General features: G+C 39.2%; 23 non-coding genes and 10 pseudogenes across 23 annotated transcripts; all 33 read right to left on the reverse strand.

Moving 5' to 3' along the window:
- Positions 1–92: 92 nt before the first annotated feature.
- On the reverse strand, positions 93–211 carry LOC128007309 (uncharacterized; annotated as a pseudogene).
- A 508-nt stretch (positions 212–719) lies between these two features.
- LOC128006944 (uncharacterized) lies at positions 720–838 on the reverse strand (annotated as a pseudogene).
- Positions 839–1,204: 366 nt separating this feature from the next.
- Positions 1,205–1,323, reverse strand: LOC128007001 (uncharacterized; annotated as a pseudogene).
- A 367-nt stretch (positions 1,324–1,690) lies between these two features.
- Positions 1,691–1,809, reverse strand: LOC128004588 (5S ribosomal RNA). Its single transcript, XR_008177275.1, has one exon. It is a non-coding gene; the product is annotated as a 5S ribosomal RNA (ribosomal RNA).
- Positions 1,810–2,188: 379 nt separating this feature from the next.
- On the reverse strand, positions 2,189–2,305 carry LOC128006768 (uncharacterized; annotated as a pseudogene).
- Positions 2,306–2,817: 512 nt separating this feature from the next.
- Positions 2,818–2,936, reverse strand: LOC128004589 (5S ribosomal RNA). Its single transcript, XR_008177276.1, has one exon. It is a non-coding gene; the product is annotated as a 5S ribosomal RNA (ribosomal RNA).
- A 383-nt stretch (positions 2,937–3,319) lies between these two features.
- LOC128006769 (uncharacterized) lies at positions 3,320–3,436 on the reverse strand (annotated as a pseudogene).
- A 508-nt stretch (positions 3,437–3,944) lies between these two features.
- LOC128005902 (5S ribosomal RNA) lies at positions 3,945–4,063 on the reverse strand. The gene has a single exon (XR_008178543.1). It is a non-coding gene; the product is annotated as a 5S ribosomal RNA (ribosomal RNA).
- A 6,471-nt stretch (positions 4,064–10,534) lies between these two features.
- Positions 10,535–10,653, reverse strand: LOC128006004 (5S ribosomal RNA). Its single transcript, XR_008178638.1, has one exon. It is a non-coding gene; the product is annotated as a 5S ribosomal RNA (ribosomal RNA).
- Positions 10,654–11,164: 511 nt separating this feature from the next.
- On the reverse strand, positions 11,165–11,283 carry LOC128005903 (5S ribosomal RNA). The gene has a single exon (XR_008178544.1). It is a non-coding gene; the product is annotated as a 5S ribosomal RNA (ribosomal RNA).
- Positions 11,284–11,650: 367 nt separating this feature from the next.
- Positions 11,651–11,769, reverse strand: LOC128007002 (uncharacterized; annotated as a pseudogene).
- Positions 11,770–12,275: 506 nt separating this feature from the next.
- LOC128005905 (5S ribosomal RNA) lies at positions 12,276–12,394 on the reverse strand. Its single transcript, XR_008178546.1, has one exon. It is a non-coding gene; the product is annotated as a 5S ribosomal RNA (ribosomal RNA).
- Positions 12,395–12,615: 221 nt separating this feature from the next.
- On the reverse strand, positions 12,616–12,734 carry LOC128006251 (5S ribosomal RNA). The gene has a single exon (XR_008178880.1). It is a non-coding gene; the product is annotated as a 5S ribosomal RNA (ribosomal RNA).
- A 221-nt stretch (positions 12,735–12,955) lies between these two features.
- LOC128004885 (5S ribosomal RNA) lies at positions 12,956–13,074 on the reverse strand. Its single transcript, XR_008177559.1, has one exon. It is a non-coding gene; the product is annotated as a 5S ribosomal RNA (ribosomal RNA).
- Positions 13,075–13,584: 510 nt separating this feature from the next.
- Positions 13,585–13,703, reverse strand: LOC128006480 (5S ribosomal RNA). Its single transcript, XR_008179096.1, has one exon. It is a non-coding gene; the product is annotated as a 5S ribosomal RNA (ribosomal RNA).
- A 373-nt stretch (positions 13,704–14,076) lies between these two features.
- LOC128007004 (uncharacterized) lies at positions 14,077–14,195 on the reverse strand (annotated as a pseudogene).
- Positions 14,196–14,563: 368 nt separating this feature from the next.
- On the reverse strand, positions 14,564–14,682 carry LOC128004886 (5S ribosomal RNA). The gene has a single exon (XR_008177560.1). It is a non-coding gene; the product is annotated as a 5S ribosomal RNA (ribosomal RNA).
- Positions 14,683–15,191: 509 nt separating this feature from the next.
- LOC128006388 (5S ribosomal RNA) lies at positions 15,192–15,310 on the reverse strand. The gene has a single exon (XR_008179007.1). It is a non-coding gene; the product is annotated as a 5S ribosomal RNA (ribosomal RNA).
- Positions 15,311–15,818: 508 nt separating this feature from the next.
- Positions 15,819–15,937, reverse strand: LOC128006384 (5S ribosomal RNA). Its single transcript, XR_008179003.1, has one exon. It is a non-coding gene; the product is annotated as a 5S ribosomal RNA (ribosomal RNA).
- A 372-nt stretch (positions 15,938–16,309) lies between these two features.
- On the reverse strand, positions 16,310–16,428 carry LOC128007005 (uncharacterized; annotated as a pseudogene).
- A 505-nt stretch (positions 16,429–16,933) lies between these two features.
- On the reverse strand, positions 16,934–17,052 carry LOC128005906 (5S ribosomal RNA). The gene has a single exon (XR_008178547.1). It is a non-coding gene; the product is annotated as a 5S ribosomal RNA (ribosomal RNA).
- A 220-nt stretch (positions 17,053–17,272) lies between these two features.
- Positions 17,273–17,391, reverse strand: LOC128005269 (5S ribosomal RNA). The gene has a single exon (XR_008177926.1). It is a non-coding gene; the product is annotated as a 5S ribosomal RNA (ribosomal RNA).
- Positions 17,392–17,612: 221 nt separating this feature from the next.
- Positions 17,613–17,731, reverse strand: LOC128004887 (5S ribosomal RNA). The gene has a single exon (XR_008177561.1). It is a non-coding gene; the product is annotated as a 5S ribosomal RNA (ribosomal RNA).
- A 509-nt stretch (positions 17,732–18,240) lies between these two features.
- LOC128006005 (5S ribosomal RNA) lies at positions 18,241–18,359 on the reverse strand. The gene has a single exon (XR_008178639.1). It is a non-coding gene; the product is annotated as a 5S ribosomal RNA (ribosomal RNA).
- A 511-nt stretch (positions 18,360–18,870) lies between these two features.
- On the reverse strand, positions 18,871–18,989 carry LOC128005908 (5S ribosomal RNA). Its single transcript, XR_008178548.1, has one exon. It is a non-coding gene; the product is annotated as a 5S ribosomal RNA (ribosomal RNA).
- A 366-nt stretch (positions 18,990–19,355) lies between these two features.
- LOC128007007 (uncharacterized) lies at positions 19,356–19,474 on the reverse strand (annotated as a pseudogene).
- Positions 19,475–19,980: 506 nt separating this feature from the next.
- Positions 19,981–20,099, reverse strand: LOC128005909 (5S ribosomal RNA). The gene has a single exon (XR_008178549.1). It is a non-coding gene; the product is annotated as a 5S ribosomal RNA (ribosomal RNA).
- A 221-nt stretch (positions 20,100–20,320) lies between these two features.
- Positions 20,321–20,439, reverse strand: LOC128006252 (5S ribosomal RNA). Its single transcript, XR_008178881.1, has one exon. It is a non-coding gene; the product is annotated as a 5S ribosomal RNA (ribosomal RNA).
- A 221-nt stretch (positions 20,440–20,660) lies between these two features.
- LOC128004888 (5S ribosomal RNA) lies at positions 20,661–20,779 on the reverse strand. Its single transcript, XR_008177562.1, has one exon. It is a non-coding gene; the product is annotated as a 5S ribosomal RNA (ribosomal RNA).
- Positions 20,780–21,289: 510 nt separating this feature from the next.
- On the reverse strand, positions 21,290–21,408 carry LOC128006481 (5S ribosomal RNA). The gene has a single exon (XR_008179097.1). It is a non-coding gene; the product is annotated as a 5S ribosomal RNA (ribosomal RNA).
- A 373-nt stretch (positions 21,409–21,781) lies between these two features.
- On the reverse strand, positions 21,782–21,900 carry LOC128007008 (uncharacterized; annotated as a pseudogene).
- Positions 21,901–22,268: 368 nt separating this feature from the next.
- LOC128004889 (5S ribosomal RNA) lies at positions 22,269–22,387 on the reverse strand. The gene has a single exon (XR_008177563.1). It is a non-coding gene; the product is annotated as a 5S ribosomal RNA (ribosomal RNA).
- A 510-nt stretch (positions 22,388–22,897) lies between these two features.
- LOC128006389 (5S ribosomal RNA) lies at positions 22,898–23,016 on the reverse strand. Its single transcript, XR_008179008.1, has one exon. It is a non-coding gene; the product is annotated as a 5S ribosomal RNA (ribosomal RNA).
- Between the last annotated feature and the right edge of the window lie 103 nt (positions 23,017–23,119).

Here is a 23,119-nt window from a genome sequence, read left to right on the forward strand (position 1 = left end):
TAACCATACCTAAACCTGCTAAGATTAAGAGATCGGGCATTGACTCTATTTTTTGGCCAAATTATTATATACTAAGTGAAAAATTTCCAAAAAGCTTACAGCACCTGTTATTCCGAGGCGGTCTACCATCCAAGTACCAACCAGGCCCAAACCTGCTCAGCTTCCGAGATCAGACGAGATGGGGCATAGCCAGGTTGGTATGAACGTAAGCAAAGACTGCTGCAAAGAGAGGGCTATTTAAAGACCGACCAATCTAATCACCAGTACATTATATAAGTAGGAAAGAAAACCCAAAATCTTAAACCACCTGGTATTCCTAGGCAGTCTCTCATCAAAGTACTAACCAGACCTAAACCTGCTAAGATTCAGAGATCGGGCATTGACTTTTTTTTTTTTTTTTTTTTTAATGAAAGATTATTATATAATTTGTGAAATTTTCCAAAAGATTAAAGCACCTGGTATTCCCAGGCAGTCTCCCATCCATGAAGTAAACCATGCCCGAACCTGCTAATATTCAGAGGTCGGGCATTGACTATATTTTTTGGCAAAATTATTATATACTAAGTGAAAAATGTCCAAAAAGCTTACAGCACCTGGTATTCCCAGGCGGTCTCCAATCCAAGTACTAACCAGACCTAAACCTGCTAAGATTCAGAGATCAGGGCTTTGACTCTATTTTTTGGCAAAATGATTATATACTAAGTGAAAAATGTCCAAAAAGCTTACAGCACCTGTTATTCCGAGGCGGTCTCCCATCCCAGTACCAACAAGGCCCAAACCTGCTTAGCTTCCGAGATCAGACGAGATGGGGCATAGCCAGGTTGGTATGACCGTAAGCCAAGACTGCTGCAAAGAGAGGGCTATTTAAAGACCGACCAATCTAATCACCAGTACATTATATAGGTAGGAAAGAAAACCCAAAAGCTTAAAGCACCTGGTATTCCTAGGCAGTCTCTCATCAAAGTACTAACCATACCTAAACCTGCTAAGATTCAGAGATCGGGCATTGACTTTTTTTTTTTTTTTTTTATGAAAGATTATTATATAATTCGTGAAATTTTTCGAAAGATTAAAGCACCTGGTATTCCCAGGCAGTCTCCCATCCATGAAGTAAACCATGCCCGAAACTGCTAATATTCAGAGGTCGGGCATTGACTATATTTTTTGGCAAAATGATTATATACTAAGTGAAAAATGTCCAAAAAGCTTACAGCACCTGTTATTCCGAGGCGGTCTCCCATCCAAGTACCAACAAGGCCCAAACCTGCTTAGCTTCCGAGATCAGACGAGATGGGGCATAGCCAGGTTGGTATGACCGTAAGCCAAGACTGCTGCAAAGAGAGGGCTATTTAAAGACCGACCAATCTAATCACCAGTACATTATATAGGTAGGAAAGAAAACCCAAAAGCTTAAAGCACCTGGTATTCCTAGGCAGTCTCTCATCAAAGTACTAACCAGACCTAAACCTGCTAAGATTCAGAGATCGGGCATTGACTCTTTTTTTTTTTTTTTTTAATGAAAGATTATTATATAATTCGTGAAATTTTCCAAAAGATTAAAGCACCTGGTATTCCCAGGCAGTCTCCCATCCATGTACTAACCAGGCCAAAACCTGCTAAGATTCAGAGATCGGGCATTGACTCTATTATTTGACAAAATAATTATATACTAAGTGAAAAATGTCCAAAAAGCTTACAGCACCTGGTATTCCCAGGCGGTCTCCCATCCAAGTACTAACCAGGCCCAAACCTGCTTAGCTTCCGAGATCAGACGAGTTGGGGCATAGCCAGGTTGGTATGGCCGTAAGCGAAGACTGCTGCAAAGAGAGGGCTATTTAAAGACCAGCCAATCTAATCGCCAGTACATTATATAAGTAGGAAAGAAAACCCAAAAGCTTAAAGCACCTGGTATTCCTAGGCAGTCTCTCATCAAAGTACTAACCAGACTTAAACCTGCTAAGATTCAGAGATCGGGCATTGACTCTTTAGTTTTTTTTTTAGTTTTTTTTTTTTTATGGAAGATTATTATATAATTCGTGAAATTTTCCAAAAGATTAAAGCGCCTGGTATTCCCAGGCAGTCTCCCATCCATGTACTAACCAGGCCCAAACCTGCTAATATTCAGAGATCGGGCATTGACTCTATTATTTGGCAAAATTATTATATACTAAGTGAAAAATGTCCAAAAAGCTTACAGCACCTGGTATTCCCAGGCGGTCTCCCATCCAAGTACTAACGAGGCCAAACCTGCTTAGCTTCCGAGATCAGACGAAATCGGGCATAGCAGGTTGGTATGGCCGTAAGCGAAGACTGCTGCAAAGAAAGGACTATTTAAAGACCAGCCAATCTAATCGCCAGTACATTATATAAGTAGGAAAGAAAACCCAAAAGCTTAAAGCACCTGGTATTCCTAGGCAGTCTCTCATCAAAGTACTAACCAGACCTAAACCTGCTAAGATTCAGAGATCGGGCATTGACTTTTTTTTTTTTTTTTTTTTTTTTATAATGAAAGATTATTATATAATTCGTGAAATTTTCCAAAAGATTAAGGCACCTGGTATTCCCAGGCAGTCTCCCATCCATGAAGTAAACCATGCCCGAACCTGCTAATATTCAGAGGTGGGGCATTGACTATATTTTTTGGCAAAATTATTATATACTAAGTGAAAAATGTCCAAAAAGCTTACAGCACCTGGTATTCCCAGGCAGTCTCCCATCCATGTACTAACCAGGCCAAAACCTGCTAAGATTCAGAGATCGGGCATTGACTCTATTATTTGACAAAATAATTATATACTAAGTGAAAAATGTCCAAAAAGCTTACAGCACCTGGTATTCCCAGGCGGTCTCCCATCCAAGTACTAACCAGGCCCAAACCTGCTTAGCTTCCGAGATCAGACGAGTTGGGGCATAGCCAGGTTGGTATGGCCGTAAGCGAAGACTGCTGCAAAGAGAGGGCTATTTAAAGACCAGCCAATCTAATCGCCAGTACATTATATAAGTAGGAAAGAAAACCCAAAAGCTTAAAGCACCTGGTATTCCTAGGCAGTCTCTCATCAAAGTACTAACCAGACTTAAACCTGCTAAGATTCAGAGATCGGGCATTGACTCTTTAGTTTTTTTTTTAGTTTTTTTTTTTTTTTTTATGGAAGATTATTATATAATTCGTGAAATTTTCCAAAAGATTAAAGCGCCTGGTATTCCCAGGCAGTCTCCCATCCATGTACTAACCAGGCCCAAACCTGCTAATATTCAGAGATCGGGCATTGACTCTATTATTTGGCAAAATTATTATATACTAAGTGAAAAATGTCCAAAAAGCTTACAGCACCTGGTATTCCCAGGCGGTCTCCCATCCAAGTACTAACGAGGCCAAACCTGCTTAGCTTCCGAGATCAGACGAAATCGGGCATAGCAGGTTGGTATGGCCGTAAGCGAAGACTGCTGCAAAGAAAGGACTATTTAAAGACCAGCCAATCTAATCGCCAGTACATTATATAAGTAGGAAAGAAAACCCAAAAGCTTAAAGCACCTGGTATTCCTAGGCAGTCTCTCATCAAAGTACTAAACAGACCTAAACCTGCTAAGATTCAGAGATCGGGCATTGACTTTTTTTTTTTTTTTTTTTTTAATGAAAGATTATTATATAATTAGTGAAATTTTCCAAAAGATTAAAGCACCTGGTATTCCCAGGCAGTCTCCCATCCATGAAGTAAACCATGCCCGAACCTGCTAATATTCAGAGGTCGGGCATTGACTATATTTTTTGGCTAAATTATTATATACTAAGTGAAAAATGTCCAAAAAGCTTACAGCACCTGGTATTCCCAGGCGGTCTCCAATCCAAGTACTAACCAGACCTAAACCTGCTAAGATTCAGAGATCAGGGCTTTGACTCTATTTTTTGGCAAAATTATTATATACTAAGTGAAAAATGTCCAAAAAGCTTACAGCACCTGGTATTCCGAGGCGGTCTCCCATCCAAGTACCAACCAGGCCCAAACCTGCTTAGCTTCCAAGATCAGACGAGATGGGGCATAGCCAGGTTGGTATGACCGTAAGCCAAGACTGCTGCAAAGAGAGGGCTATTTAAAGACCGACCAATCTAATCACCAGTACATTATATAGGTAGGAAAGAAAACCCAAAAGCTTAAAGCACCTGGTATTCCTAGGCAGTCTCTCATCAAAGTACTAACCAGACTTAAACCTGCTAAGATTCAGAGATCGGGCATTGACTCTTTAGTTTTTTTTTTAGTTTTTTTTTTTTTTTATGGAAGATTATTATATAATTCGTGAAATTTTCCAAAAGATTAAAGCGCCTGGTATTCCCAGGCAGTCTCCCATCCATGTACTAACCAGGCCCAAACCTGCTAAGATTCAGAGATCGGGCATTGACTCTATTATTTGACAAAATTATTATATACTAAGTGAAAAATGTCCAAAAAGTTTACAGCACCTGGTATTCCCATGCGGTCTCCCATCCAAGTACTAACCAGGCCCAAACCTGCTTAGCTTCCGAGATCAGACGAGATGGGGCATAGCTTTTTTTTTTTTTTTTTTTTTTTTTTTTTTTTTTTTAATACAAAACAAACACATTTTCTTAGTCATACAATTTCATTCATCTCATAATCAAACTGACATCGTCATTGAAGTTTTTTAACTTAAGTAATACAATTCACATCACATAAAAATATGTCATCTTAATCATCTTCTCCTGGCATGTAAAAATGCTTTTGTTTAAAGATACATATAACATCATTTGTAAAAATTTTATAAAAATCCTCCATCTGGTTTTCCAATTTAAAATAATTGTACAACATTTCTACATAACTTTCTACCATTTGTTTAAAAATCACCCATAAATTTAAAATACAATCTCTGTTTCTGGCTACATTTCTTCTTTTCCATATAGCTTTTTTTGCTAAGATTAAAAACAAATTAACAAGTTTCTTATTTTCTTTGTTCTCTGTCATTCCCAGCATAAAAAACCTTTTCCAGTCAGTAACCTCTTCATTTTCTCTTAATTCTTTGACAATTTTTTCCAGTTCATTAAAAAATGGGTTAAGTTTTCCACATAATAAGAACAGATGTAAAATACCTTCATCTTCTTTTTTACAGACTTTACATCGAGCATTTGTTGCCTTCTGCATCATACACAATCTCATTTCTGTATAGATCACATTTTGTCTGATAAAATAGTCTAAACATTCTAAATCTACATCCAACCATTTCCATGTTCTATTCTTCCAAATGTCTTTTTCTTCGATTTCATTAAAATGCCTTAACCAAATCTGGTTGGCAACAGGTTTTTTAAAAACTCCATTTATAAAAAACTCATAGAACATTTTCACAGTACACAAATTAAAATCCACCCTCTTTTCTTTACATTTTAAAAACACCATCATTTTATTTTCTCCTTCTCCCTTCTTTTTAATCTGATCTAGCCATTGCCTTGGGATTGCTTTCTTGACATCTTCATACTGTTTTTTTAAAACCATGACATTAAAATCCTCTTTCTCCTCCTCCATTGCATCTTTAATCACTTGGAGTGGTAAAAATCCCTCTTTCATCTCCCATAAAACATCTCTCACTTTTACAATCCCCACTTGTAGCCACTTCTTAAAATAGATATCTCGCTCGTGTATCTTTATTTTGTCATTTAAAAACAGAGGCTGATTTAAAATCACTTCCCTCCCCTCTGGATTAAAATCCACCTCTGTTAAAAAAAGCCTCCAAGCATTTAAAACCTCTTTATAAAACTGTGGTATCCCCTCCATCATCCAACTTTTCAACTTCATCCATAAAATGTTTTCTCCAAGGTTAAAATTCCCACATTTATTTAGATAAAACCCCATCAATTTCTTCCATTCATCTCTCTTCTTATCATCCAAATATTTCTTAACCACTTTAACCCTCATGCTTTTCATCTTCTTTTCCACATCCACTAAACCCATCCCTCCCTCTTCTGGTTTTCCTATCAGCGTATAGTACGCTATCCTTGGAGGCTTTTTTTCCCATAAAAATTCTAAAATACTCTTTTTTATTCTCCTAAAAACCCAGTTTGGCAATGGCATCACATGTAATTTGTTCCACATTTTTGATAACATTAACATGTTTACAATTAAAATTTTTCCTTTCAAACTTAAAAACCTGTTTCTCCAAAAAATCAGTCTCCTATCCATCCCTCCCAATGTCTCATCCCACATATTATCAACAGTTTCCTTCTCATTCTTTGCTAAGCCTACTCCTAAAATCCTCATTTCTTGTACCTCTAGGAATTTAACAACCCCCGTTAAAACCTCTGACCTTCCGAACTTCATATATACTGTTTTTTCCTCATTTATTTTTGCACCTGATCCCTCACAATAGCACTTAATTTTTTCCATTACTTCTTTAACACTTTCTATATTTTCAACAACAATTGTGGTATCATCAGCATACTGGAAAATTTTAGTCAGTTCCTCTTTTTCTTCTAGTTTTATTCCCTTTATTTTTTTCTCTCTGTTTATTAAAAGCCCTAATGGTTCAGCCACCAAAGAATATAACTTCGCTGACAGTGGACACCCTTGTCTTATAGACCTTAAAACTTTAAAAGGTTCCGTTAAAAAACCATTACATTTGACTTTTGTTAAAATATCGCTGTATAAAACTGAGATCCATTTTATAAAATTCTCTCCAAAACCAAATTGTTTTAAAACAGCCAATAAAAACCCATGCTCCACTCTGTCAAACGCCTTCTCGAAATCCATGCTTATTATATATGCCTCCTTTCCTTTTTCTTTTATGTACCCCATTATATCTCTTATGCTACTCGTGATATCTGCAATGTCCCTCCCCTTTACTCCATATGCCTGGTTAGTCTCTATTATGTTTGGCATGATATTTTTTAATCTGTTCGCTAAAACCCTGGCTAAAATTTTAAAATCTGTGTTTAACATTGTAATGGGCCTAAAATTTCTCAGTTCTGCCTTGTCTCCTTTTCTCTTGTAGATTATTTTCATTAAGCCTAAGCCCATTCTTGGGTGTACCCTTTCTTTTTTAAAAACCTCTTCATAGACTTCTTTTAAAATCGGGCTTACTTTTTCTTTAAAAACCTTATAAAACTCACTTCCAATACCATCTATTCCTGGGCTTTTCTTCACACTTAGCTGATTTATTGCTTGTATAATTTCCTCAGTTGTTATTCCCCTATCACATTCCTTCTTATCCCCCTCACCGACTTTTTGTGTTATCTGTTGTAACAAAATGTTCCTTTTTTCCTCATCCCCTTCCTCTGATCTAAAAAGTTCTTCATAATATGTGCTTATTTCCTTTAAAATCCCTTCCGTGCTTAAAACAGCTTGTCCTTCCTTATTCCTAAGTTCTTTAATTATTCCCGCCTTCGCCCTGCTTTTCTCAAGGTTAAAAAAGAATCTACTACATTTCTCCCCTTCTACTGTATACTTAGCTTTACTTCTTAACGTCGCCCCTTTATATTTCCCTTCTTCTATTTTCCTCAACTTTTCCTCCACTTCAATTACTCTTGGCACGTTAACTTCATTTTTATTCAACTCCTCTCTTAACGTCTTTCTTATTTCTTGTTCCTTTGTTCTTTTTACCTTTTGTAACAATTTACAGTAATTCATTACATATTTCTTTATGTCATATTTCATGTTTTCCCACCATTGCCTTTTATCCTCTATGTACATCAAGTCTTTTTTCCCCTCATCAAATTTATTTTCTATCTCTTTTTTAAAACTTTCTTCCTTTAAAACTTCAGTGTTTAAAATCCATACCCCTGGTCCCCTCATTTCCTTTTTAAAATCTATTCTCATTTGCACCATTTTGTGATCACTTAAGGTCGTTTCTTTATAAAACACTCCATCAATAAAACATTCCAAATTCCTAGTACATAAAAAGTAGTCTATCCTAGTTTGACACATAAAATTCCCTACCAGCTGTCTTCTTGTAAATTCCCTCTTTTTCCCATTTCTTTCTCTCCACACATCAATCATGTTATACTCTCCCATCAATGACATTAACTCCTTTCTTCCCCCATCCGATTTAAAAACCATTCCGTTAGCCATATCCATTTTACTAAAAACAGTGTTAAAATCCCCCGCAATTATTACCCTTTTCCATTTTTCCATTAACTCAGCTATTATATTAAAATATTTTTTCTTTTCTATTTCTTCATTTGGAGCATGTACGTTTACTAAAATAAAATCATCTTCATCCATCTTAATTTCTACAGCCATGCATTTTCCTTTTGTGTCATTATACATTTGCTTTGACCTGATACCTCTATCTTTTCTTATTAACATCGCAACTCCTCCTCCTATTTTTCCTCCCGCATTATTAAAAAATAATTCCCCTTCCCATCTTTTTTTAAAATCCTCCATTACACTCTCTTTCCAATTTGTTTCTTGCAATAAAATCACATCTTCATCCCTGCACAGTTCCTTGACTTTTTCAAATTTCACACCATTCATTAACCCTCTTGCATTAAAAGTAACAATTTTCAACACAATTAAAAAAGATAAAAGTACAAACTTTAGCATCATAATTTTGTTATCCTATTTCCTCCCCCTCTTTTGCACTTCTTCCACAGTCTTGTTTCACCTCATTACTTTGTTTACACATTTTATTTTTAGCTTTCTCCAAATTGGGTATTACCTTAACTTTTCTTCTTCTTTTATTGGATGTTCCTGCAGTGCTGTCTCCGCCCAGGTTTTCACTGTCTTTGTCTTTTCTTTCTGTCTCACCTATCCATTCAGTCTCTTCTGGCTCCTCTGTTTCTGCTTGTCCAACTGCATTAAACTCCATCTGCACCTCCATTTCCACAATGTCCTGTGTTAACTCAGTCTTTTCAATCTCATTGTCATTGTCCTTGCTTACATTGTCCTCTCTTTGCCTTGATCCGGTGTCTTCCCTTTGCTCCTCTTCATTGTCTGTCTCATGCATCTGCCCACTCCCCCTCTCTTCTTCATTGTGCTGGTCTCCATACCAGCACTCGCATTTGTCCAGTACACAATTGCATTCTGGACACCTCACCACCTTACAGTCCCTCGCGAAGTGGCCTGTTTCCGAGCATTTGTAACATTTAAAGTCTGGACAGTCCTTCATCACATGATCAGGGCTCATACACAACCTGCAGGTTTTCACCTGCTTGCTATGTATCACTCTATAGTACTGAGGACCATCCTCCATTTCAATTCGAGTACTGTAGGGCAAGGAGGCCACTTCTTTTGGGAACTGTACCTTAAGGAACCTCGTTCCATCTTCTATGTTGGTGCCGGTATAAAATCTTCTTCTTATCTGAGAGACAGGAGTAACCCCCCATCCCTCCAGCTTCTGTAGAATCTCTGCATCATCCAGGTAAGCGGGCAAATGCATGAACGAGACAACAAATTCTCTGTTATTCAATTTTTTAATTTCACATAGTTTTCCTTTAATCATCAATCCTTCGTTCAGATTTTCAATATCTTCTTCCTTTTCAAACGTAATTTCGTACTCCTTCATCATTTTGGGTCTTACAGCCAATATTTTTGTCACATCCAACTTATCTTTCAGCGCTTGTATTATGTCTTCAGCTTTACCTTCATGCACTTCAGTCAAATCCACTACTACTGTAGCTTCTTTGGTGTAGGTTCTTTTATATCTCCTTTCAGGCCCATCCTTTTCTCGTTGAGTTTTTTCCAGTCCGTTTGCCATTTGCCGCCGTGTTCCTCGTGCCAAGTCCGTGTCTGTTGCCGTAGTTCCGTCCATTTTTCAAAAAAAAAAAAAAAATAAAATAAAAAAAATAAAAAAAATAAATAAATAAATAAAAATAAAATGATCCCTCCCAAACAGCTATGCTGTTGGGAGGACAAGTAATAACAATAACCCAAAAATTTAAACAAAAAACAATTATTAAGACTCAAATAACCAAAAAACAAAAACACACCAAACAATTTTGGGTGAACCTTCTTCACCCTTCTATAGCCACCTCACTTCCTGTTTCACACTAGCTCTCTAGCGCCCTCAGGTTGGTATGGCCGTAAGCCAAGACTGCTGCAAAGAGAGGGCTATTTAAAGACCGACCAATCTAATCACCAGTACACTATATAAGTAGGAAAGAAAACCCAAAAGCTTAAAGCACCTGGTATTCCTAGGCAGTCTCTCATTAAAGTACTAACCAGACCTAAACCTGCTAAGATTCAGAGATCGGGCATTGACTTTTTTTTTTGTGTTTGTTTTTTTTAATGAAAGATTATTATATAATTCGTGAAATTTTCCAAAAGATTAAAGCACCTGGTATTCCCAGGCAGTCTCCCATCCATGAAGTAAACCATGCCCGAACCTGCTAATATTCAGAGGTCGGGCATTGACTATATTTTTTGGCAAAATTATTCTATACTAAGTGAAAAATGTCCAAAAAGCTTACAGCACCTGGTATTCCCAGGCGGTCTCCAATCCAAGTACTAACCAGACCTAAACCTGCTAAGATTCAGAGATCAGGGCATTGACTCTATTTTTTGGCAAAATTATTATATACTAAGTGAAATATCCAAAAAGCTTACAGCACCTGGTATTCCGAGGCGGTCTCCCATCCAAGTACCAACCAGGCCCAAACCTGCTTAGCTTCCGAGATCAGACGAGATGGGGCATAGCCAGGTTGGTATGACCGTAAGCCAAGACTGCTGCAACGAGAGGGCTATTTAAAGACCGACCAATCTAATCACCAGTACATTATATAAGTAGGAAAGAAAACCCAAAAGCTTAAAGCACCTGGTATTCCTAGGCAGTCTCTCATCAAAGTACTAACCAGACCTAAACCTGCTAAGATTCAGAGATCGGGCATTGACTTTTTTTTTGTGTTTGTTTTTTTTAATGAAAGATTATTATATAATTCGTGAAATTTTCCAAAAGATTAAAGCACCTGGTATTCCCAGGCAGTCTCCCATCCATGAAGTAAACCATGCCCGAACCTGCTAATATTCAGAGGTCGGGCATTGACTATATTTTTTGGCAAAATTATTATATACTAAGTGAAAAATGTCCAAAAAGCTTACAGCACCTGGTATTCCCAGGCGGTCTCCAATCCAAGTACTAACCAGACCTAAACCTGCTAAGATTCAGAGATCAGGGCTTTGACTCTATTTTTTGGCAAAATTATTATATACTAAGTGAAAAATGTCCAAAAAGCTTACAGCACCTGGTATTCCGAGGCGGTCTCCCATCCAAGTACCAACCAGGCCCAAACCTGCTTAGCTTCCAAGATCAGACGAGATGGGGCATAGCCAGGTTGGTATGACCGTAAGCCAAGACTGCTGCAAAGAGAGGGCTATTTAAAGACCGACCAATCTAATCACCAGTACATTATATAAGTAGGAAAGAAAACCCAAAAGCTTAAAGCACCTGGTATTCCTAGGCAGTCTCTCATCAAAGTACTAACCAGACCTAAACCTGCTAAGATTCAGAGATCGGGCATTGACTTTTTTTTTTTTTTTTTTTATGAAAGATTATTATATAATTCGTGAAATTTTCCAAAAGATTAAAGCACCTGGTATTCCCAGGCAGTCTCCCATCCATGAAGTAAACCATGCCCGAAACTGCTAATATTCAGAGGTCGGGCATTGACTATATTTTTTGGCAAAATGATTAAATACTAAGTGAAAAATGTCCAAAAAGCTTACAGCACCTGTTATTCCGAGGCGGTCTCCCATCCAAGTACCAACAAGGCCCAAACCTGCTTAGCTTCCGAGATCAGACGAGATGGGGCATAGCCAGGTTGGTATGACCGTAAGCCAAGACTGCTGCAAAGAGAGGGCTATTTAAAGACCGACCAATCTAATCACCAGTACATTATATAGGTAGGAAAGAAAACCCAAAAGCTTAAAGCACCTGGTATTCCTAGGCAGTCTCTCATCAAAGTACTAACCAGACCTAAACCTGCTAAGATTCAGAGATCGGGCATTGACTCTTTTTTTTTTTTTTTTTAATGAAAGATTATTATATAATTAGTGAAATTTTCCAAAAGATTAAAGCACCTGGTATTCCCAGGCAGTCTCCCATCCATGAAGTAAACCATGCCCGAACCTGCTAATATTCAGAGGTCGGGCATTGACTATATTTTTTGGCTAAATTATTATATACTAAGTGAAAAATGTCCAAAAAGCTTACAGCACCTGGTATTCCCAGGCGGTCTCCAATCCAAGTACTAACCAGACCTAAACCTGCTAAGATTCAGAGATCAGGGCTTTGACTCTATTTTTTGGCAAAATTATTATATACTAAGTGAAAAATGTCCAAAAAGCTTACAGCACCTGGTATTCCGAGGCGGTCTCCCATCCAAGTACCAACCAGGCCCAAACCTGCTTAGCTTCCAAGATCAGACGAGATGGGGCATAGCCAGGTTGGTATGACCGTAAGCCAAGACTGCTGCAAAGAGAGGGCTATTTAAAGACCGACCAATCTAATCACCAGTACATTATATAGGTAGGAAAGAAAACCCAAAAGATTAAAGCACCTGGTAATCCCAGGCAGTCTCCCATCCATGTACTAACCAGGCCCAAACCTGCTAAGATTCAGAGATCGGGCATTGACTCTATTATTTGACAAAATTATTATATACTAAGTGAAAAATGTCCAAAAAGTTTACAGCACCTGGTATTCCCATGCGGTCTCCCATCCAAGTACCAACCAGGCCCAAACCTGCTTAGCTTCCAAGATCAGACGAGATGGGGCATAGCCAGGTTGGTATGACCGTAAGCCAAGACTGCTGCAAAGAGAGGGCTATTTAAAGACCGACCAATCTAATCACCAGTACATTATATAGGTAGGAAAGAAAACCCAAAAGATTAAAGCACCTGGTATTCCCAGGCAGTCTCCCATCCATGTACTAACCAGGCCCAAACCTGCTAAGATTCAGAGATCGGGCATTGACTCTATTATTTGACAAAATTATTATATACTAAGTGAAAAATGTCCAAAAAGTTTACAGCACCTGGTATTCCCATGCGGTCTCCCATCCAAGTACTAACCAGGCCCAAACCTGCTTAGCTTCCGAGATCAGACGAGATGGGGCATAGCCAGGTTGGTATGGCCGTAAGCCAAGACTGCTGCAAAGAGAGGGCTATTTAAAGACCGACCAATCTAATCACCAGTACACTATATAAGTAGGAAAGAAAACCCAAAAGCTTAAAGCACCTGGTATTCCTAGGCAGTCTCTCATTAAAGTACTAACCAGACCTAAACCTGCTAAGATTCAGAGATCGGGCATTGACTTTTTTTTTTGTGTTTGTTTTTTTTAATGAAAGATTATTATATAATTCGTGAAATTTTCCAAAAGATTAAAGCACCTGGTATTCCCAGGCAGTCTCCCATCCATGAAGTAAACCATGCCCGAACCTGCTAATATTCAGAGGTCGGGCATTGACTATATTTTTTGGCAAAATTATTCTATACTAAGTGAAAAATGTCCAAAAAGCTTACAGCACCTGGTATTCCCAGGCAGTCTCCAATCCAAGTACTAACCAGACCTAAACCTGCTAAGATTCAGAGATCAGGGCATTGACTCTTTTTTTTGGCAAAATTATTATATACTAAGTGAAATATCCAAAAAGATTACAGCACCTGGTATTCCGAGGCGGTCTCCCATCCAAGTACCAACCAGGCCCAAACCTGCTTAGCTTCCGAGATCAGACGAGATGGGGCATAGCCAGGTTGGTATGACCGTAAGCCAAGACTGCTGCAAAGAGAGGGCTATTTAAAGACCGACCAATCTAATCACCAGTACATTATATAAGTAGGAAAGAAAACCCAAAAGCTTAAAGCACCTGGTATTCCTAGGCAGTCTCTCATCAAAGTACTAACCAGACCTAAACCTGCTAAGATTCAGAGATCGGGCATTGACTTTTTTTTTGTGTTTGTTTTTTTTAATGAAAGATTATTATATAATTCGTGAAATTTTCCAAAAGATTAAAGCACCTGGTATTCCCAGGCAGTCTCCCATCCATGAAGTAAACCATGCCCGAAACTGCTAATATTCAGAGGTCGGGCATTGACTATATTTTTTGGCAAAATGATTATATACTAAGTGAAAAATGTCCAATAAGCTTACAGCACCTGTTATTCCGAGGCGGTCTCCCATCCAAGTACCAACAAGGCCCAAACCTGCTTAGCTTCCGAGATCAGACGAGATGGGGCATAGCCAGGTTGGTATGACCGTAAGCCAAGACTGCTGCAAAGAGAGGGCTATTTAAAGACCGACCAATCTAATCACCAGTACATTATATAGGTAGGAAAGAAAACCCAAAAGCTTAAAGCACCTGGTATTCCTAGGCAGTCTCTCATCAAAGTACTAACCAGACCTAAACCTGCTAAGATTCAGAGATCGGGCATTGACTCTTTTTTTTTTTTTTTTTAATGAAAGATTATTATATAATTAGTGAAATTTTCCAAAAGATTAAAGCACCTGGTATTCCCAGGCAGTCTCCCATCCATGAAGTAAACCATGCCCGAACCTGCTAAGATTCAGAGATCGGGCATTGACTCTATTATTTGACAAAATTATTATATACTAAGTGAAAAATGTCCAAAAAGTTTACAGCACCTGGTATTCCCATGCGGTCTCCCATCCAAGTACTAACCAGGCCCAAACCTGCTTAGCTTCCGAGATCAGACGAGATGGGGCATAGCCAGGTTGGTATGGCCGTAAGCCAAGACTGCTGCAAAGAGAGGGCTATTTAAAGACCGACCAATCTAATCACCAGTACACTATATAAGTAGGAAAGAAAACCCAAAAGCTTAAAGCACCTGGTATTCCTAGGCAGTCTCTCATTAAAGTACTAACCAGACCTAAACCTGCTAAGATTCAGAGATCGGGCATTGACTTTTTTTTTGTGTTTGTTTTTTTTAATGAAAGATTATTATATAATTCGTGAAATTTTCCAAAAGATTAAAGCACCTGGTATTCCCAGGCAGTCTCCCATCCATGAAGTAAACCATGCCCGAACCTGCTAATATTCAGAGGTCGGGCATTGACTATATTTTTTGGCAAAATTATTCTATACTAAGTGAAAAATGTCCAAAAAGCTTACAGCACCTGGTATTCCCAGGCGGTCTCCAATCCAAGTACTAACCAGACCTAAACCTGCTAAGATTCAGAGATCAGGGCATTGACTCTATTTTTTGGCAAAATTATTATATACTAAGTGAAATATCCAAAAAGCTTACAGCACCTGGTATTCCGAGGCGGTCTCCCATCCAAGTACCAACCAGGCCCAAACCTGCTTAGCTTCCGAGATCAGACGAGATGGGGCATAGCCAGGTTGGTATGACCATAAGCCAAGACTGCTGCAAAGAGAGGGCTATTTAAAGACCGACCAATCTAATCACCAGTACATTATATAAGTAGGAAAGAAAACCCAAAAGCTTAAAGCACCTGGTATTCCTAGGCAGTCTCTCATCAAAGTACTAACCAGACCTAAACCTGCTAAGATTCAGAGATCGGGCATTGACTTTTTTTTGTGTTTGTTTTTTTTAATGAAAGATTATTATATAATTCGTGAAATTTTCCAAAAGATTAAAGCACCTGGTATTCCCAGGCAGTCTCCCATCCATGAAGTAAACCATGCCCGAACCTGCTAATATTCAGAGGTCGGGCATTGACTATATTTTTTGGCAAAATTATTATATACTAAGTGAAAAATGTCCAAAAAGCTTACAGCACCTGGTATTCCCAGGCGGTCTCCAATCCAAGTACTAACCAGACCTAAACCTGCTAAGATTCAGAGATCAGGGCATTGACTCTATTTTTTGGCAAAATTTTTATATACTAAGTGAAATATCCAAAAAGCTTACAGCACCTGGTATTCCGAGGCGGTCTCCCATCCAAGTACCAACCAGGCCCAAACCTGCTTAGCTTCCAAGATCAGACGAGATGGGGCATAGCCAGGTTGGTATGACCATAAGCCAAGACTGCTGCAAAGAGAGGGCTATTTAAAGACCGACCAATCTAATCACCAGTACATTATATAAGTAGGAAAGAAAACCCAAAAGCTTAAAGCACCTGGTATTCCTAGGCAGTCTCTCATCAAAGTACTAACCAGACCTAAACCTGCTAAGATTCAGAGATCGGGCATTGACTTTTTTTTTGTGTTTGTTTTTTTTAATGAAAGATTATTATATAATTCGTGAAATTTTCCAAAAGATTAAAGCACCTGGTATTCCCAGGCAGTCTCCCATCCATGAAGTAAACCATGCCCGAAACTGCTAATATTCAGAGGTCGGCATTGACTATATTTTTTGGCAAAATGATTATATACTAAGTGAAAAATGTCCAAAAAGCTTACAGCACCTGTTATTCCGAGGCGGTCTCCCATCCAAGTACCAACAAGGCCCAAACCTGCTTAGCTTCCGAGATCAGACGAGATGGGGCATAGCCAGGTTGGTATGACCGTAAGCCAAGACTGCTGCAAAGAGAGGGCTATTTAAAGACCGACCAATCTAATCACCAGTACATTATATAGGTAGGAAAGAAAACCCAAAAGCTTAAAGCACCTGGTATTCCTAGGCAGTCTCTCATCAAAGTACTAACCAGACCTAAACCTGCTAAGATTCAGAGATCGGGCATTGACTCTTTTTTTTTTTTTTTTAATGAAAGATTATTATATAATTAGTGAAATTTTCCAAAAGATTAAAGCACCTGGTATTCCCAGGCAGTCTCCCATCCATGAAGTAAACCATGCCCGAACCTGCTAATATTCAGAGGTCGGGCATTGACTATATTTTTTGGCTAAATTATTATATACTAAGTGAAAAATGTCCAAAAAGCTTACAGCACCTTGTATTCCCAGGAGGTCTCCAATCCAAGTACTAACCAGACCTAAACCTGCTAAGATTCAGAGATCAGGGCTTTGACTCTATTTTTTGGCAAAATTATTATATACTAAGTGAAAAATGTCCAAAAAGCTTACAGCACCTGGTATTCCGAGGCGGTCTCCCATCCAAGTACCAACCAGGCCCAAACCTGCTTAGCTTCCAAGATCAGACGAGATGGGGCATAGCCAGGTTGGTATGACCGTAAGCCAAGACTGCTGCAAAGAGAGGGCTATTTAAAGACCGACCAATCTAATCACCAGTACATTATATAGGTAGGAAAGAAAACCGAAAAGATTAAAGCACCTGGTATTCCCAGGCAGTCTCCCATCCATGTACTAACCAGGCCCAAACCTGCTAAGATTCAGAGATCGGCATTGACTCTATTATTTGACAAAATTATTATATACTAAGTGAAAAATGTCCAAAAAGTTTACAGCACCTGGTATTCCCATGCGGTCTCCCATCCAAGTACTAACCAGGCCCAAACCTGCTTAGCTTCCGAGATCAGACGAGATGGGGCATAGCCAGGTTGGTATGACCGTAAGCCAAGACTGCTGCAAAGAGAGGGCTATTTAAAGACCGACCAATCTAATCACCAGTACATTATATAGGTAGGAAAGAAAACCCAAAAGATTAAAGCACCTGGTATTCCCAGGCAGTCTCCCATCCATGTACTAACCAGGCCCAAACCTGCTAAGATTCAGAGATCGGGCATTGACTCTATTATTTGACAAAATTATTATATACTAAGTGAAAAATGTCCAAAAAGTTTACAGCACCTGGTATTCCCATGCGGTCTCCCATCCAAGTACTAACCAGGCCCAAACCTGCTTAGCTTCCGAGATCAGACGAGATGGGGCATAGCCAGGTTGGTATGGCCGTAAGCCAAGACTGCTGCAAAGAGAGGGCTATTTAAAGACCGACCAATCTAATCACCAGTACACTATATAAGTAGGAAAGAAAACCCAAAAGCTTAAAGCACCTGGTATTCCTAGGCAGTCTCTCATTAAAGTACTAACCAGACCTAAACCTGCTAAGATTCAGAGATCGGGCATTGACTTTTTTTTTGTGTTTGTTTTTTTTAATGAAAGATTATTATATAATTCGTGAAATTTTCCAAAAGATTAAAGCACCTGGTATTCCCAGGCAGTCTCCCATCCATGAAGTAAACCATGCCCGAACCTGCTAATATTCAGAGGTCGGGCATTGACTATATTTTTTGGCAAAATTATTCTATACTAAGTGAAAAATGTCCAAAAAGCTTACAGCACCTGGTATTCCCAGGCGGTCTCCAATCCAAGTACTAACCAGACCTAAACCTGCTAAGATTCAGAGATCAGGGCATTGACTCTATTTTTTGGCAAAATTATTATATACTAAGTGAAATATCCAAAAAGCTTACAGCACCTGGTATTCCGAGGCGGTCTCCCATCCAAGTACCAACCAGGCCCAAACCTGCTTAGCTTCCGAGATCAGACGAGATGGGGCATAGCCAGGTTGGTATGACCGTAAGCCAAGACTGCTGCAACGAGAGGGCTATTTAAAGACCGACCAATCTAATCACCAGTACATTATATAAGTAGGAAAGAAAACCCAAAAGCTTAAAGCACCTGGTATTCCTAGGCAGTCTCTCATCAAAGTACTAACCAGACCTAAACCTGCTAAGATTCAGAGATCGGGCATTGACTTTTTTTTTGTGTTTGTTTTTTTTAATGAAAGATTATTATATAATTCGTGAAATTTTCCAAAAGATTAAAGCACCTGGTATTCCCAGGCAGTCTCCCATCCATGAAGTAAACCATGCCCGAACCTGCTAATATTCAGAGGTCGGGCATTGACTATATTTTTTGGCAAAATTATTATATACTAAGTGAAAAATGTCCAAAAAGCTTACAGCACCTGGTATTCCCAGGCGGTCTCCAATCCAAGTACTAACCAGACCTAAACCTGCTAAGATTCAGAGATCAGGGCTTTGACTCTATTTTTTGGCAAAATTATTATATACTAAGTGAAAAATGTCCAAAAAGCTTACAGCACCTGGTATTCCGAGGCGGTCTCCCATCCAAGTACCAACCAGGCCCAAACCTGCTTAGCTTCCAAGATCAGACGAGATGGGGCATAGCCAGGTTGGTATGACCGTAAGCCAAGACTGCTGCAAAGAGAGGGCTATTTAAAGACCGACCAATCTAATCACCAGTACATTATATAAGTAGGAAAGAAAACCCAAAAGCTTAAAGCACCTGGTATTCCTAGGCAGTCTCTCATCAAAGTACTAACCAGACCTAAACCTGCTAAGATTCAGAGATCGGGCATTGACTTTTTTTTTTTTTTTTTTATGAAAGATTATTATATAATTCGTGAAATTTTCCAAAAGATTAAAGCACCTGGTATTCCCAGGCAGTCTCCCATCCATGAAGTAAACCATGCCCGAAACTGCTAATATTCAGAGGTCGGGCATTGACTATATTTTTTGGCAAAATGATTAAATACTAAGTGAAAAATGTCCAAAAAGCTTACAGCACCTGTTATTCCGAGGCGGTCTCCCATCCAAGTACCAACAAGGCCCAAACCTGCTTAGCTTCCGAGATCAGACGAGATGGGGCATAGCCAGGTTGGTATGACCGTAAGCCAAGACTGCTGCAAAGAGAGGGCTATTTAAAGACCGACCAATCTAATCACCAGTACATTATATAGGTAGGAAAGAAAACCCAAAAGCTTAAAGCACCTGGTATTCCTAGGCAGTCTCTCATCAAAGTACTAACCAGACCTAAACCTGCTAAGATTCAGAGATCGGGCATTGACTCTTTTTTTTTTTTTTTTTAATGAAAGATTATTATATAATTAGTGAAATTTTCCAAAAGATTAAAGCACCTGGTATTCCCAGGCAGTCTCCCATCCATGAAGTAAACCATGCCCGAACCTGCTAATATTCAGAGGTCGGGCATTGACTATATTTTTTGGCTAAATTATTATATACTAAGTGAAAAATGTCCAAAAAGCTTACAGCACCTGGTATTCCCAGGCGGTCTCCAATCCAAGTACTAACCAGACCTAAACCTGCTAAGATTCAGAGATCAGGGCTTTGACTCTATTTTTTGGCAAAATTATTATATACTAAGTGAAAAATGTCCAAAAAGCTTACAGCACCTGGTATTCCGAGGCGGTCTCCCATCCAAGTACCAACCAGGCCCAAACCTGCTTAGCTTCCAAGATCAGACGAGATGGGGCATAGCCAGGTTGGTATGACCGTAAGCCAAGACTGCTGCAAAGAGAGGGCTATTTAAAGACCGACCAATCTAATCACCAGTACATTATATAGGTAGGAAAGAAAACCCAATAGATTAAAGCACCTGGTAATCCCAGGCAGTCTCCCATCCATGTACTAACCAGGCCCAAACCTGCTAAGATTCAGAGATCGGGCATTGACTCTATTATTTGACAAAATTATTATATACTAAGTGAAAAATGTCCAAAAAGTTTACAGCACCTGGTATTCCCATGCGGTCTCCCATCCAAGTACCAACCAGGCCCAAACCTGCTTAGCTTCCAAGATCAGACGAGATGGGGCATAGCCAGGTTGGTATGACCGTAAGCCAAGACTGCTGCAAAGAGAGGGCTATTTAAAGACCGACCAATCTAATCACCAGTACATTATATAGGTAGGAAAGAAAACCCAAAAGATTAAAGCACCTGGTATTCCCAGGCAGTCTCCCATCCATGTACTAACCAGGCCCAAACCTGCTAAGATTCAGAGATCGGGCATTGACTCTATTATTTGACAAAATTATTATATACTAAGTGAAAAATGTCCAAAAAGTTTACAGCACCTGGTATTCCCATGCGGTCTCCCATCCAAGTACTAACCAGGCCCAAACCTGCTTAGCTTCCGAGATCAGACGAGATGGGGCATAGCCAGGTTGGTATGGCCGTAAGCCAAGACTGCTGCAAAGAGAGGGCTATTTAAAGACCGACCAATCTAATCACCAGTACACTATATAAGTAGGAAAGAAAACCCAAAAGCTTAAAGCACCTGGTATTCCTAGGCAGTCTCTCATTAAAGTACTAACCAGACCTAAACCTGCTAAGATTCAGAGATCGGGCATTGACTTTTTTTTTTGTGTTTGTTTTTTTTAATGAAAGATTATTATATAATTCGTGAAATTTTCCAAAAGATTAAAGCACCTGGTATTCCCAGGCAGTCTCCCATCCATGAAGTAAACCATGCCCGAACCTGCTAATATTCAGAGGTCGGGCATTGACTATATTTTTTGGCAAAATTATTCTATACTAAGTGAAAAATGTCCAAAAAGCTTACAGCACCTGGTATTCCCAGGCAGTCTCCAATCCAAGTACTAACCAGACCTAAACCTGCTAAGATTCAGAGATCAGGGCATTGACTCTTTTTTTTGGCAAAATTATTATATACTAAGTGAAATATCCAAAAAGATTACAGCACCTGGTATTCCGAGGCGGTCTCCCATCCAAGTACCAACCAGGCCCAAACCTGCTTAGCTTCCGAGATCAGACGAGATGGGGCATAGCCAGGTTGGTATGACCGTAAGCCAAGACTGCTGCAAAGAGAGGGCTATTTAAAGACCGACCAATCTAATCACCAGTACATTATATAAGTAGGAAAGAAAACCCAAAAGCTTAAAGCACCTGGTATTCCTAGGCAGTCTCTCATCAAAGTACTAACCAGACCTAAACCTGCTAAGATTCAGAGATCGGGCATTGACTTTTTTTTTGTGTTTGTTTTTTTTAATGAAAGATTATTATATAATTCGTGAAATTTTCCAAAAGATTAAAGCACCTGGTATTCCCAGGCAGTCTCCCATCCATGAAGTAAACCATGCCCGAAACTGCTAATATTCAGAGGTCGGGCATTGACTATATTTTTTGGCAAAATGATTATATACTAAGTGAAAAATGTCCAATAAGCTTACAGCACCTGTTATTCCGAGGCGGTCTCCCATCCAAGTACCAACAAGGCCCAAACCTGCTTAGCTTCCGAGATCAGACGAGATGGGGCATAGCCAGGTTGGTATGACCGTAAGCCAAGACTGCTGCAAAGAGAGGGCTATTTAAAGACCGACCAATCTAATCACCAGTACATTATATAGGTAGGAAAGAAAACCCAAAAGCTTAAAGCACCTGGTATTCCTAGGCAGTCTCTCATCAAAGTACTAACCAGACCTAAACCTGCTAAGATTCAGAGATCGGGCATTGACTCTTTTTTTTTTTTTTTTTAATGAAAGATTATTATATAATTAGTGAAATTTTCCAAAAGATTAAAGCACCTGGTATTCCCAGGCAGTCTCCCATCCATGAAGTAAACCATGCCCGAACCTGCTAAGATTCAGAGATCGGGCATTGACTCTATTATTTGACAAAATTATTATATACTAAGTGAAAAATGTCCAAAAAGTTTACAGCACCTGGTATTCCCATGCGGTCTCCCATCCAAGTACTAACCAGGCCCAAACCTGCTTAGCTTCCGAGATCAGACGAGATGGGGCATAGCCAGGTTGGTATGGCCGTAAGCCAAGACTGCTGCAAAGAGAGGGCTATTTAAAGACCGACCAATCTAATCACCAGTACACTATATAAGTAGGAAAGAAAACCCAAAAGCTTAAAGCACCTGGTATTCCTAGGCAGTCTCTCATTAAAGTACTAACCAGACCTAAACCTGCTAAGATTCAGAGATCGGGCATTGACTTTTTTTTTTGTGTTTGTTTTTTTTAATGAAAGATTATTATATAATTCGTGAAATTTTCCAAAAGATTAAAGCACCTGGTATTCCCAGGCAGTCTCCCATCCATGAAGTAAACCATGCCCGAACCTGCTAATATTCAGAGGTCGGGCATTGACTATATTTTTTGGCAAAATTATTCTATACTAAGTGAAAAATGTCCAAAAAGCTTACAGCACCTGGTATTCCCAGGCGGTCTCCAATCCAAGTACTAACCAGACCTAAACCTGCTAAGATTCAGAGATCAGGGCATTGACTCTATTTTTTGGCAAAATTATTATATACTAAGTGAAATATCCAAAAAGCTTACAGCACCTGGTATTCCGAGGCGGTCTCCCATCCAAGTACCAACCAGGCCCAAACCTGCTTAGCTTCCGAGATCAGACGAGATGGGGCATAGCCAGGTTGGTATGACCATAAGCCAAGACTGCTGCAAAGAGAGGGCTATTTAAAGACCGACCAATCTAATCACCAGTACATTATATAAGTAGGAAAGAAAACCCAAAAGCTTAAAGCACCTGGTAT

Source organism: Carassius gibelio, chromosome B22 (genome assembly GCF_023724105.1).
Source record: "Carassius gibelio isolate Cgi1373 ecotype wild population from Czech Republic chromosome B22, carGib1.2-hapl.c, whole genome shotgun sequence".
In the NCBI taxonomy this organism is placed as follows: Eukaryota; Metazoa; Chordata; class Actinopteri; order Cypriniformes; family Cyprinidae; genus Carassius; species Carassius gibelio.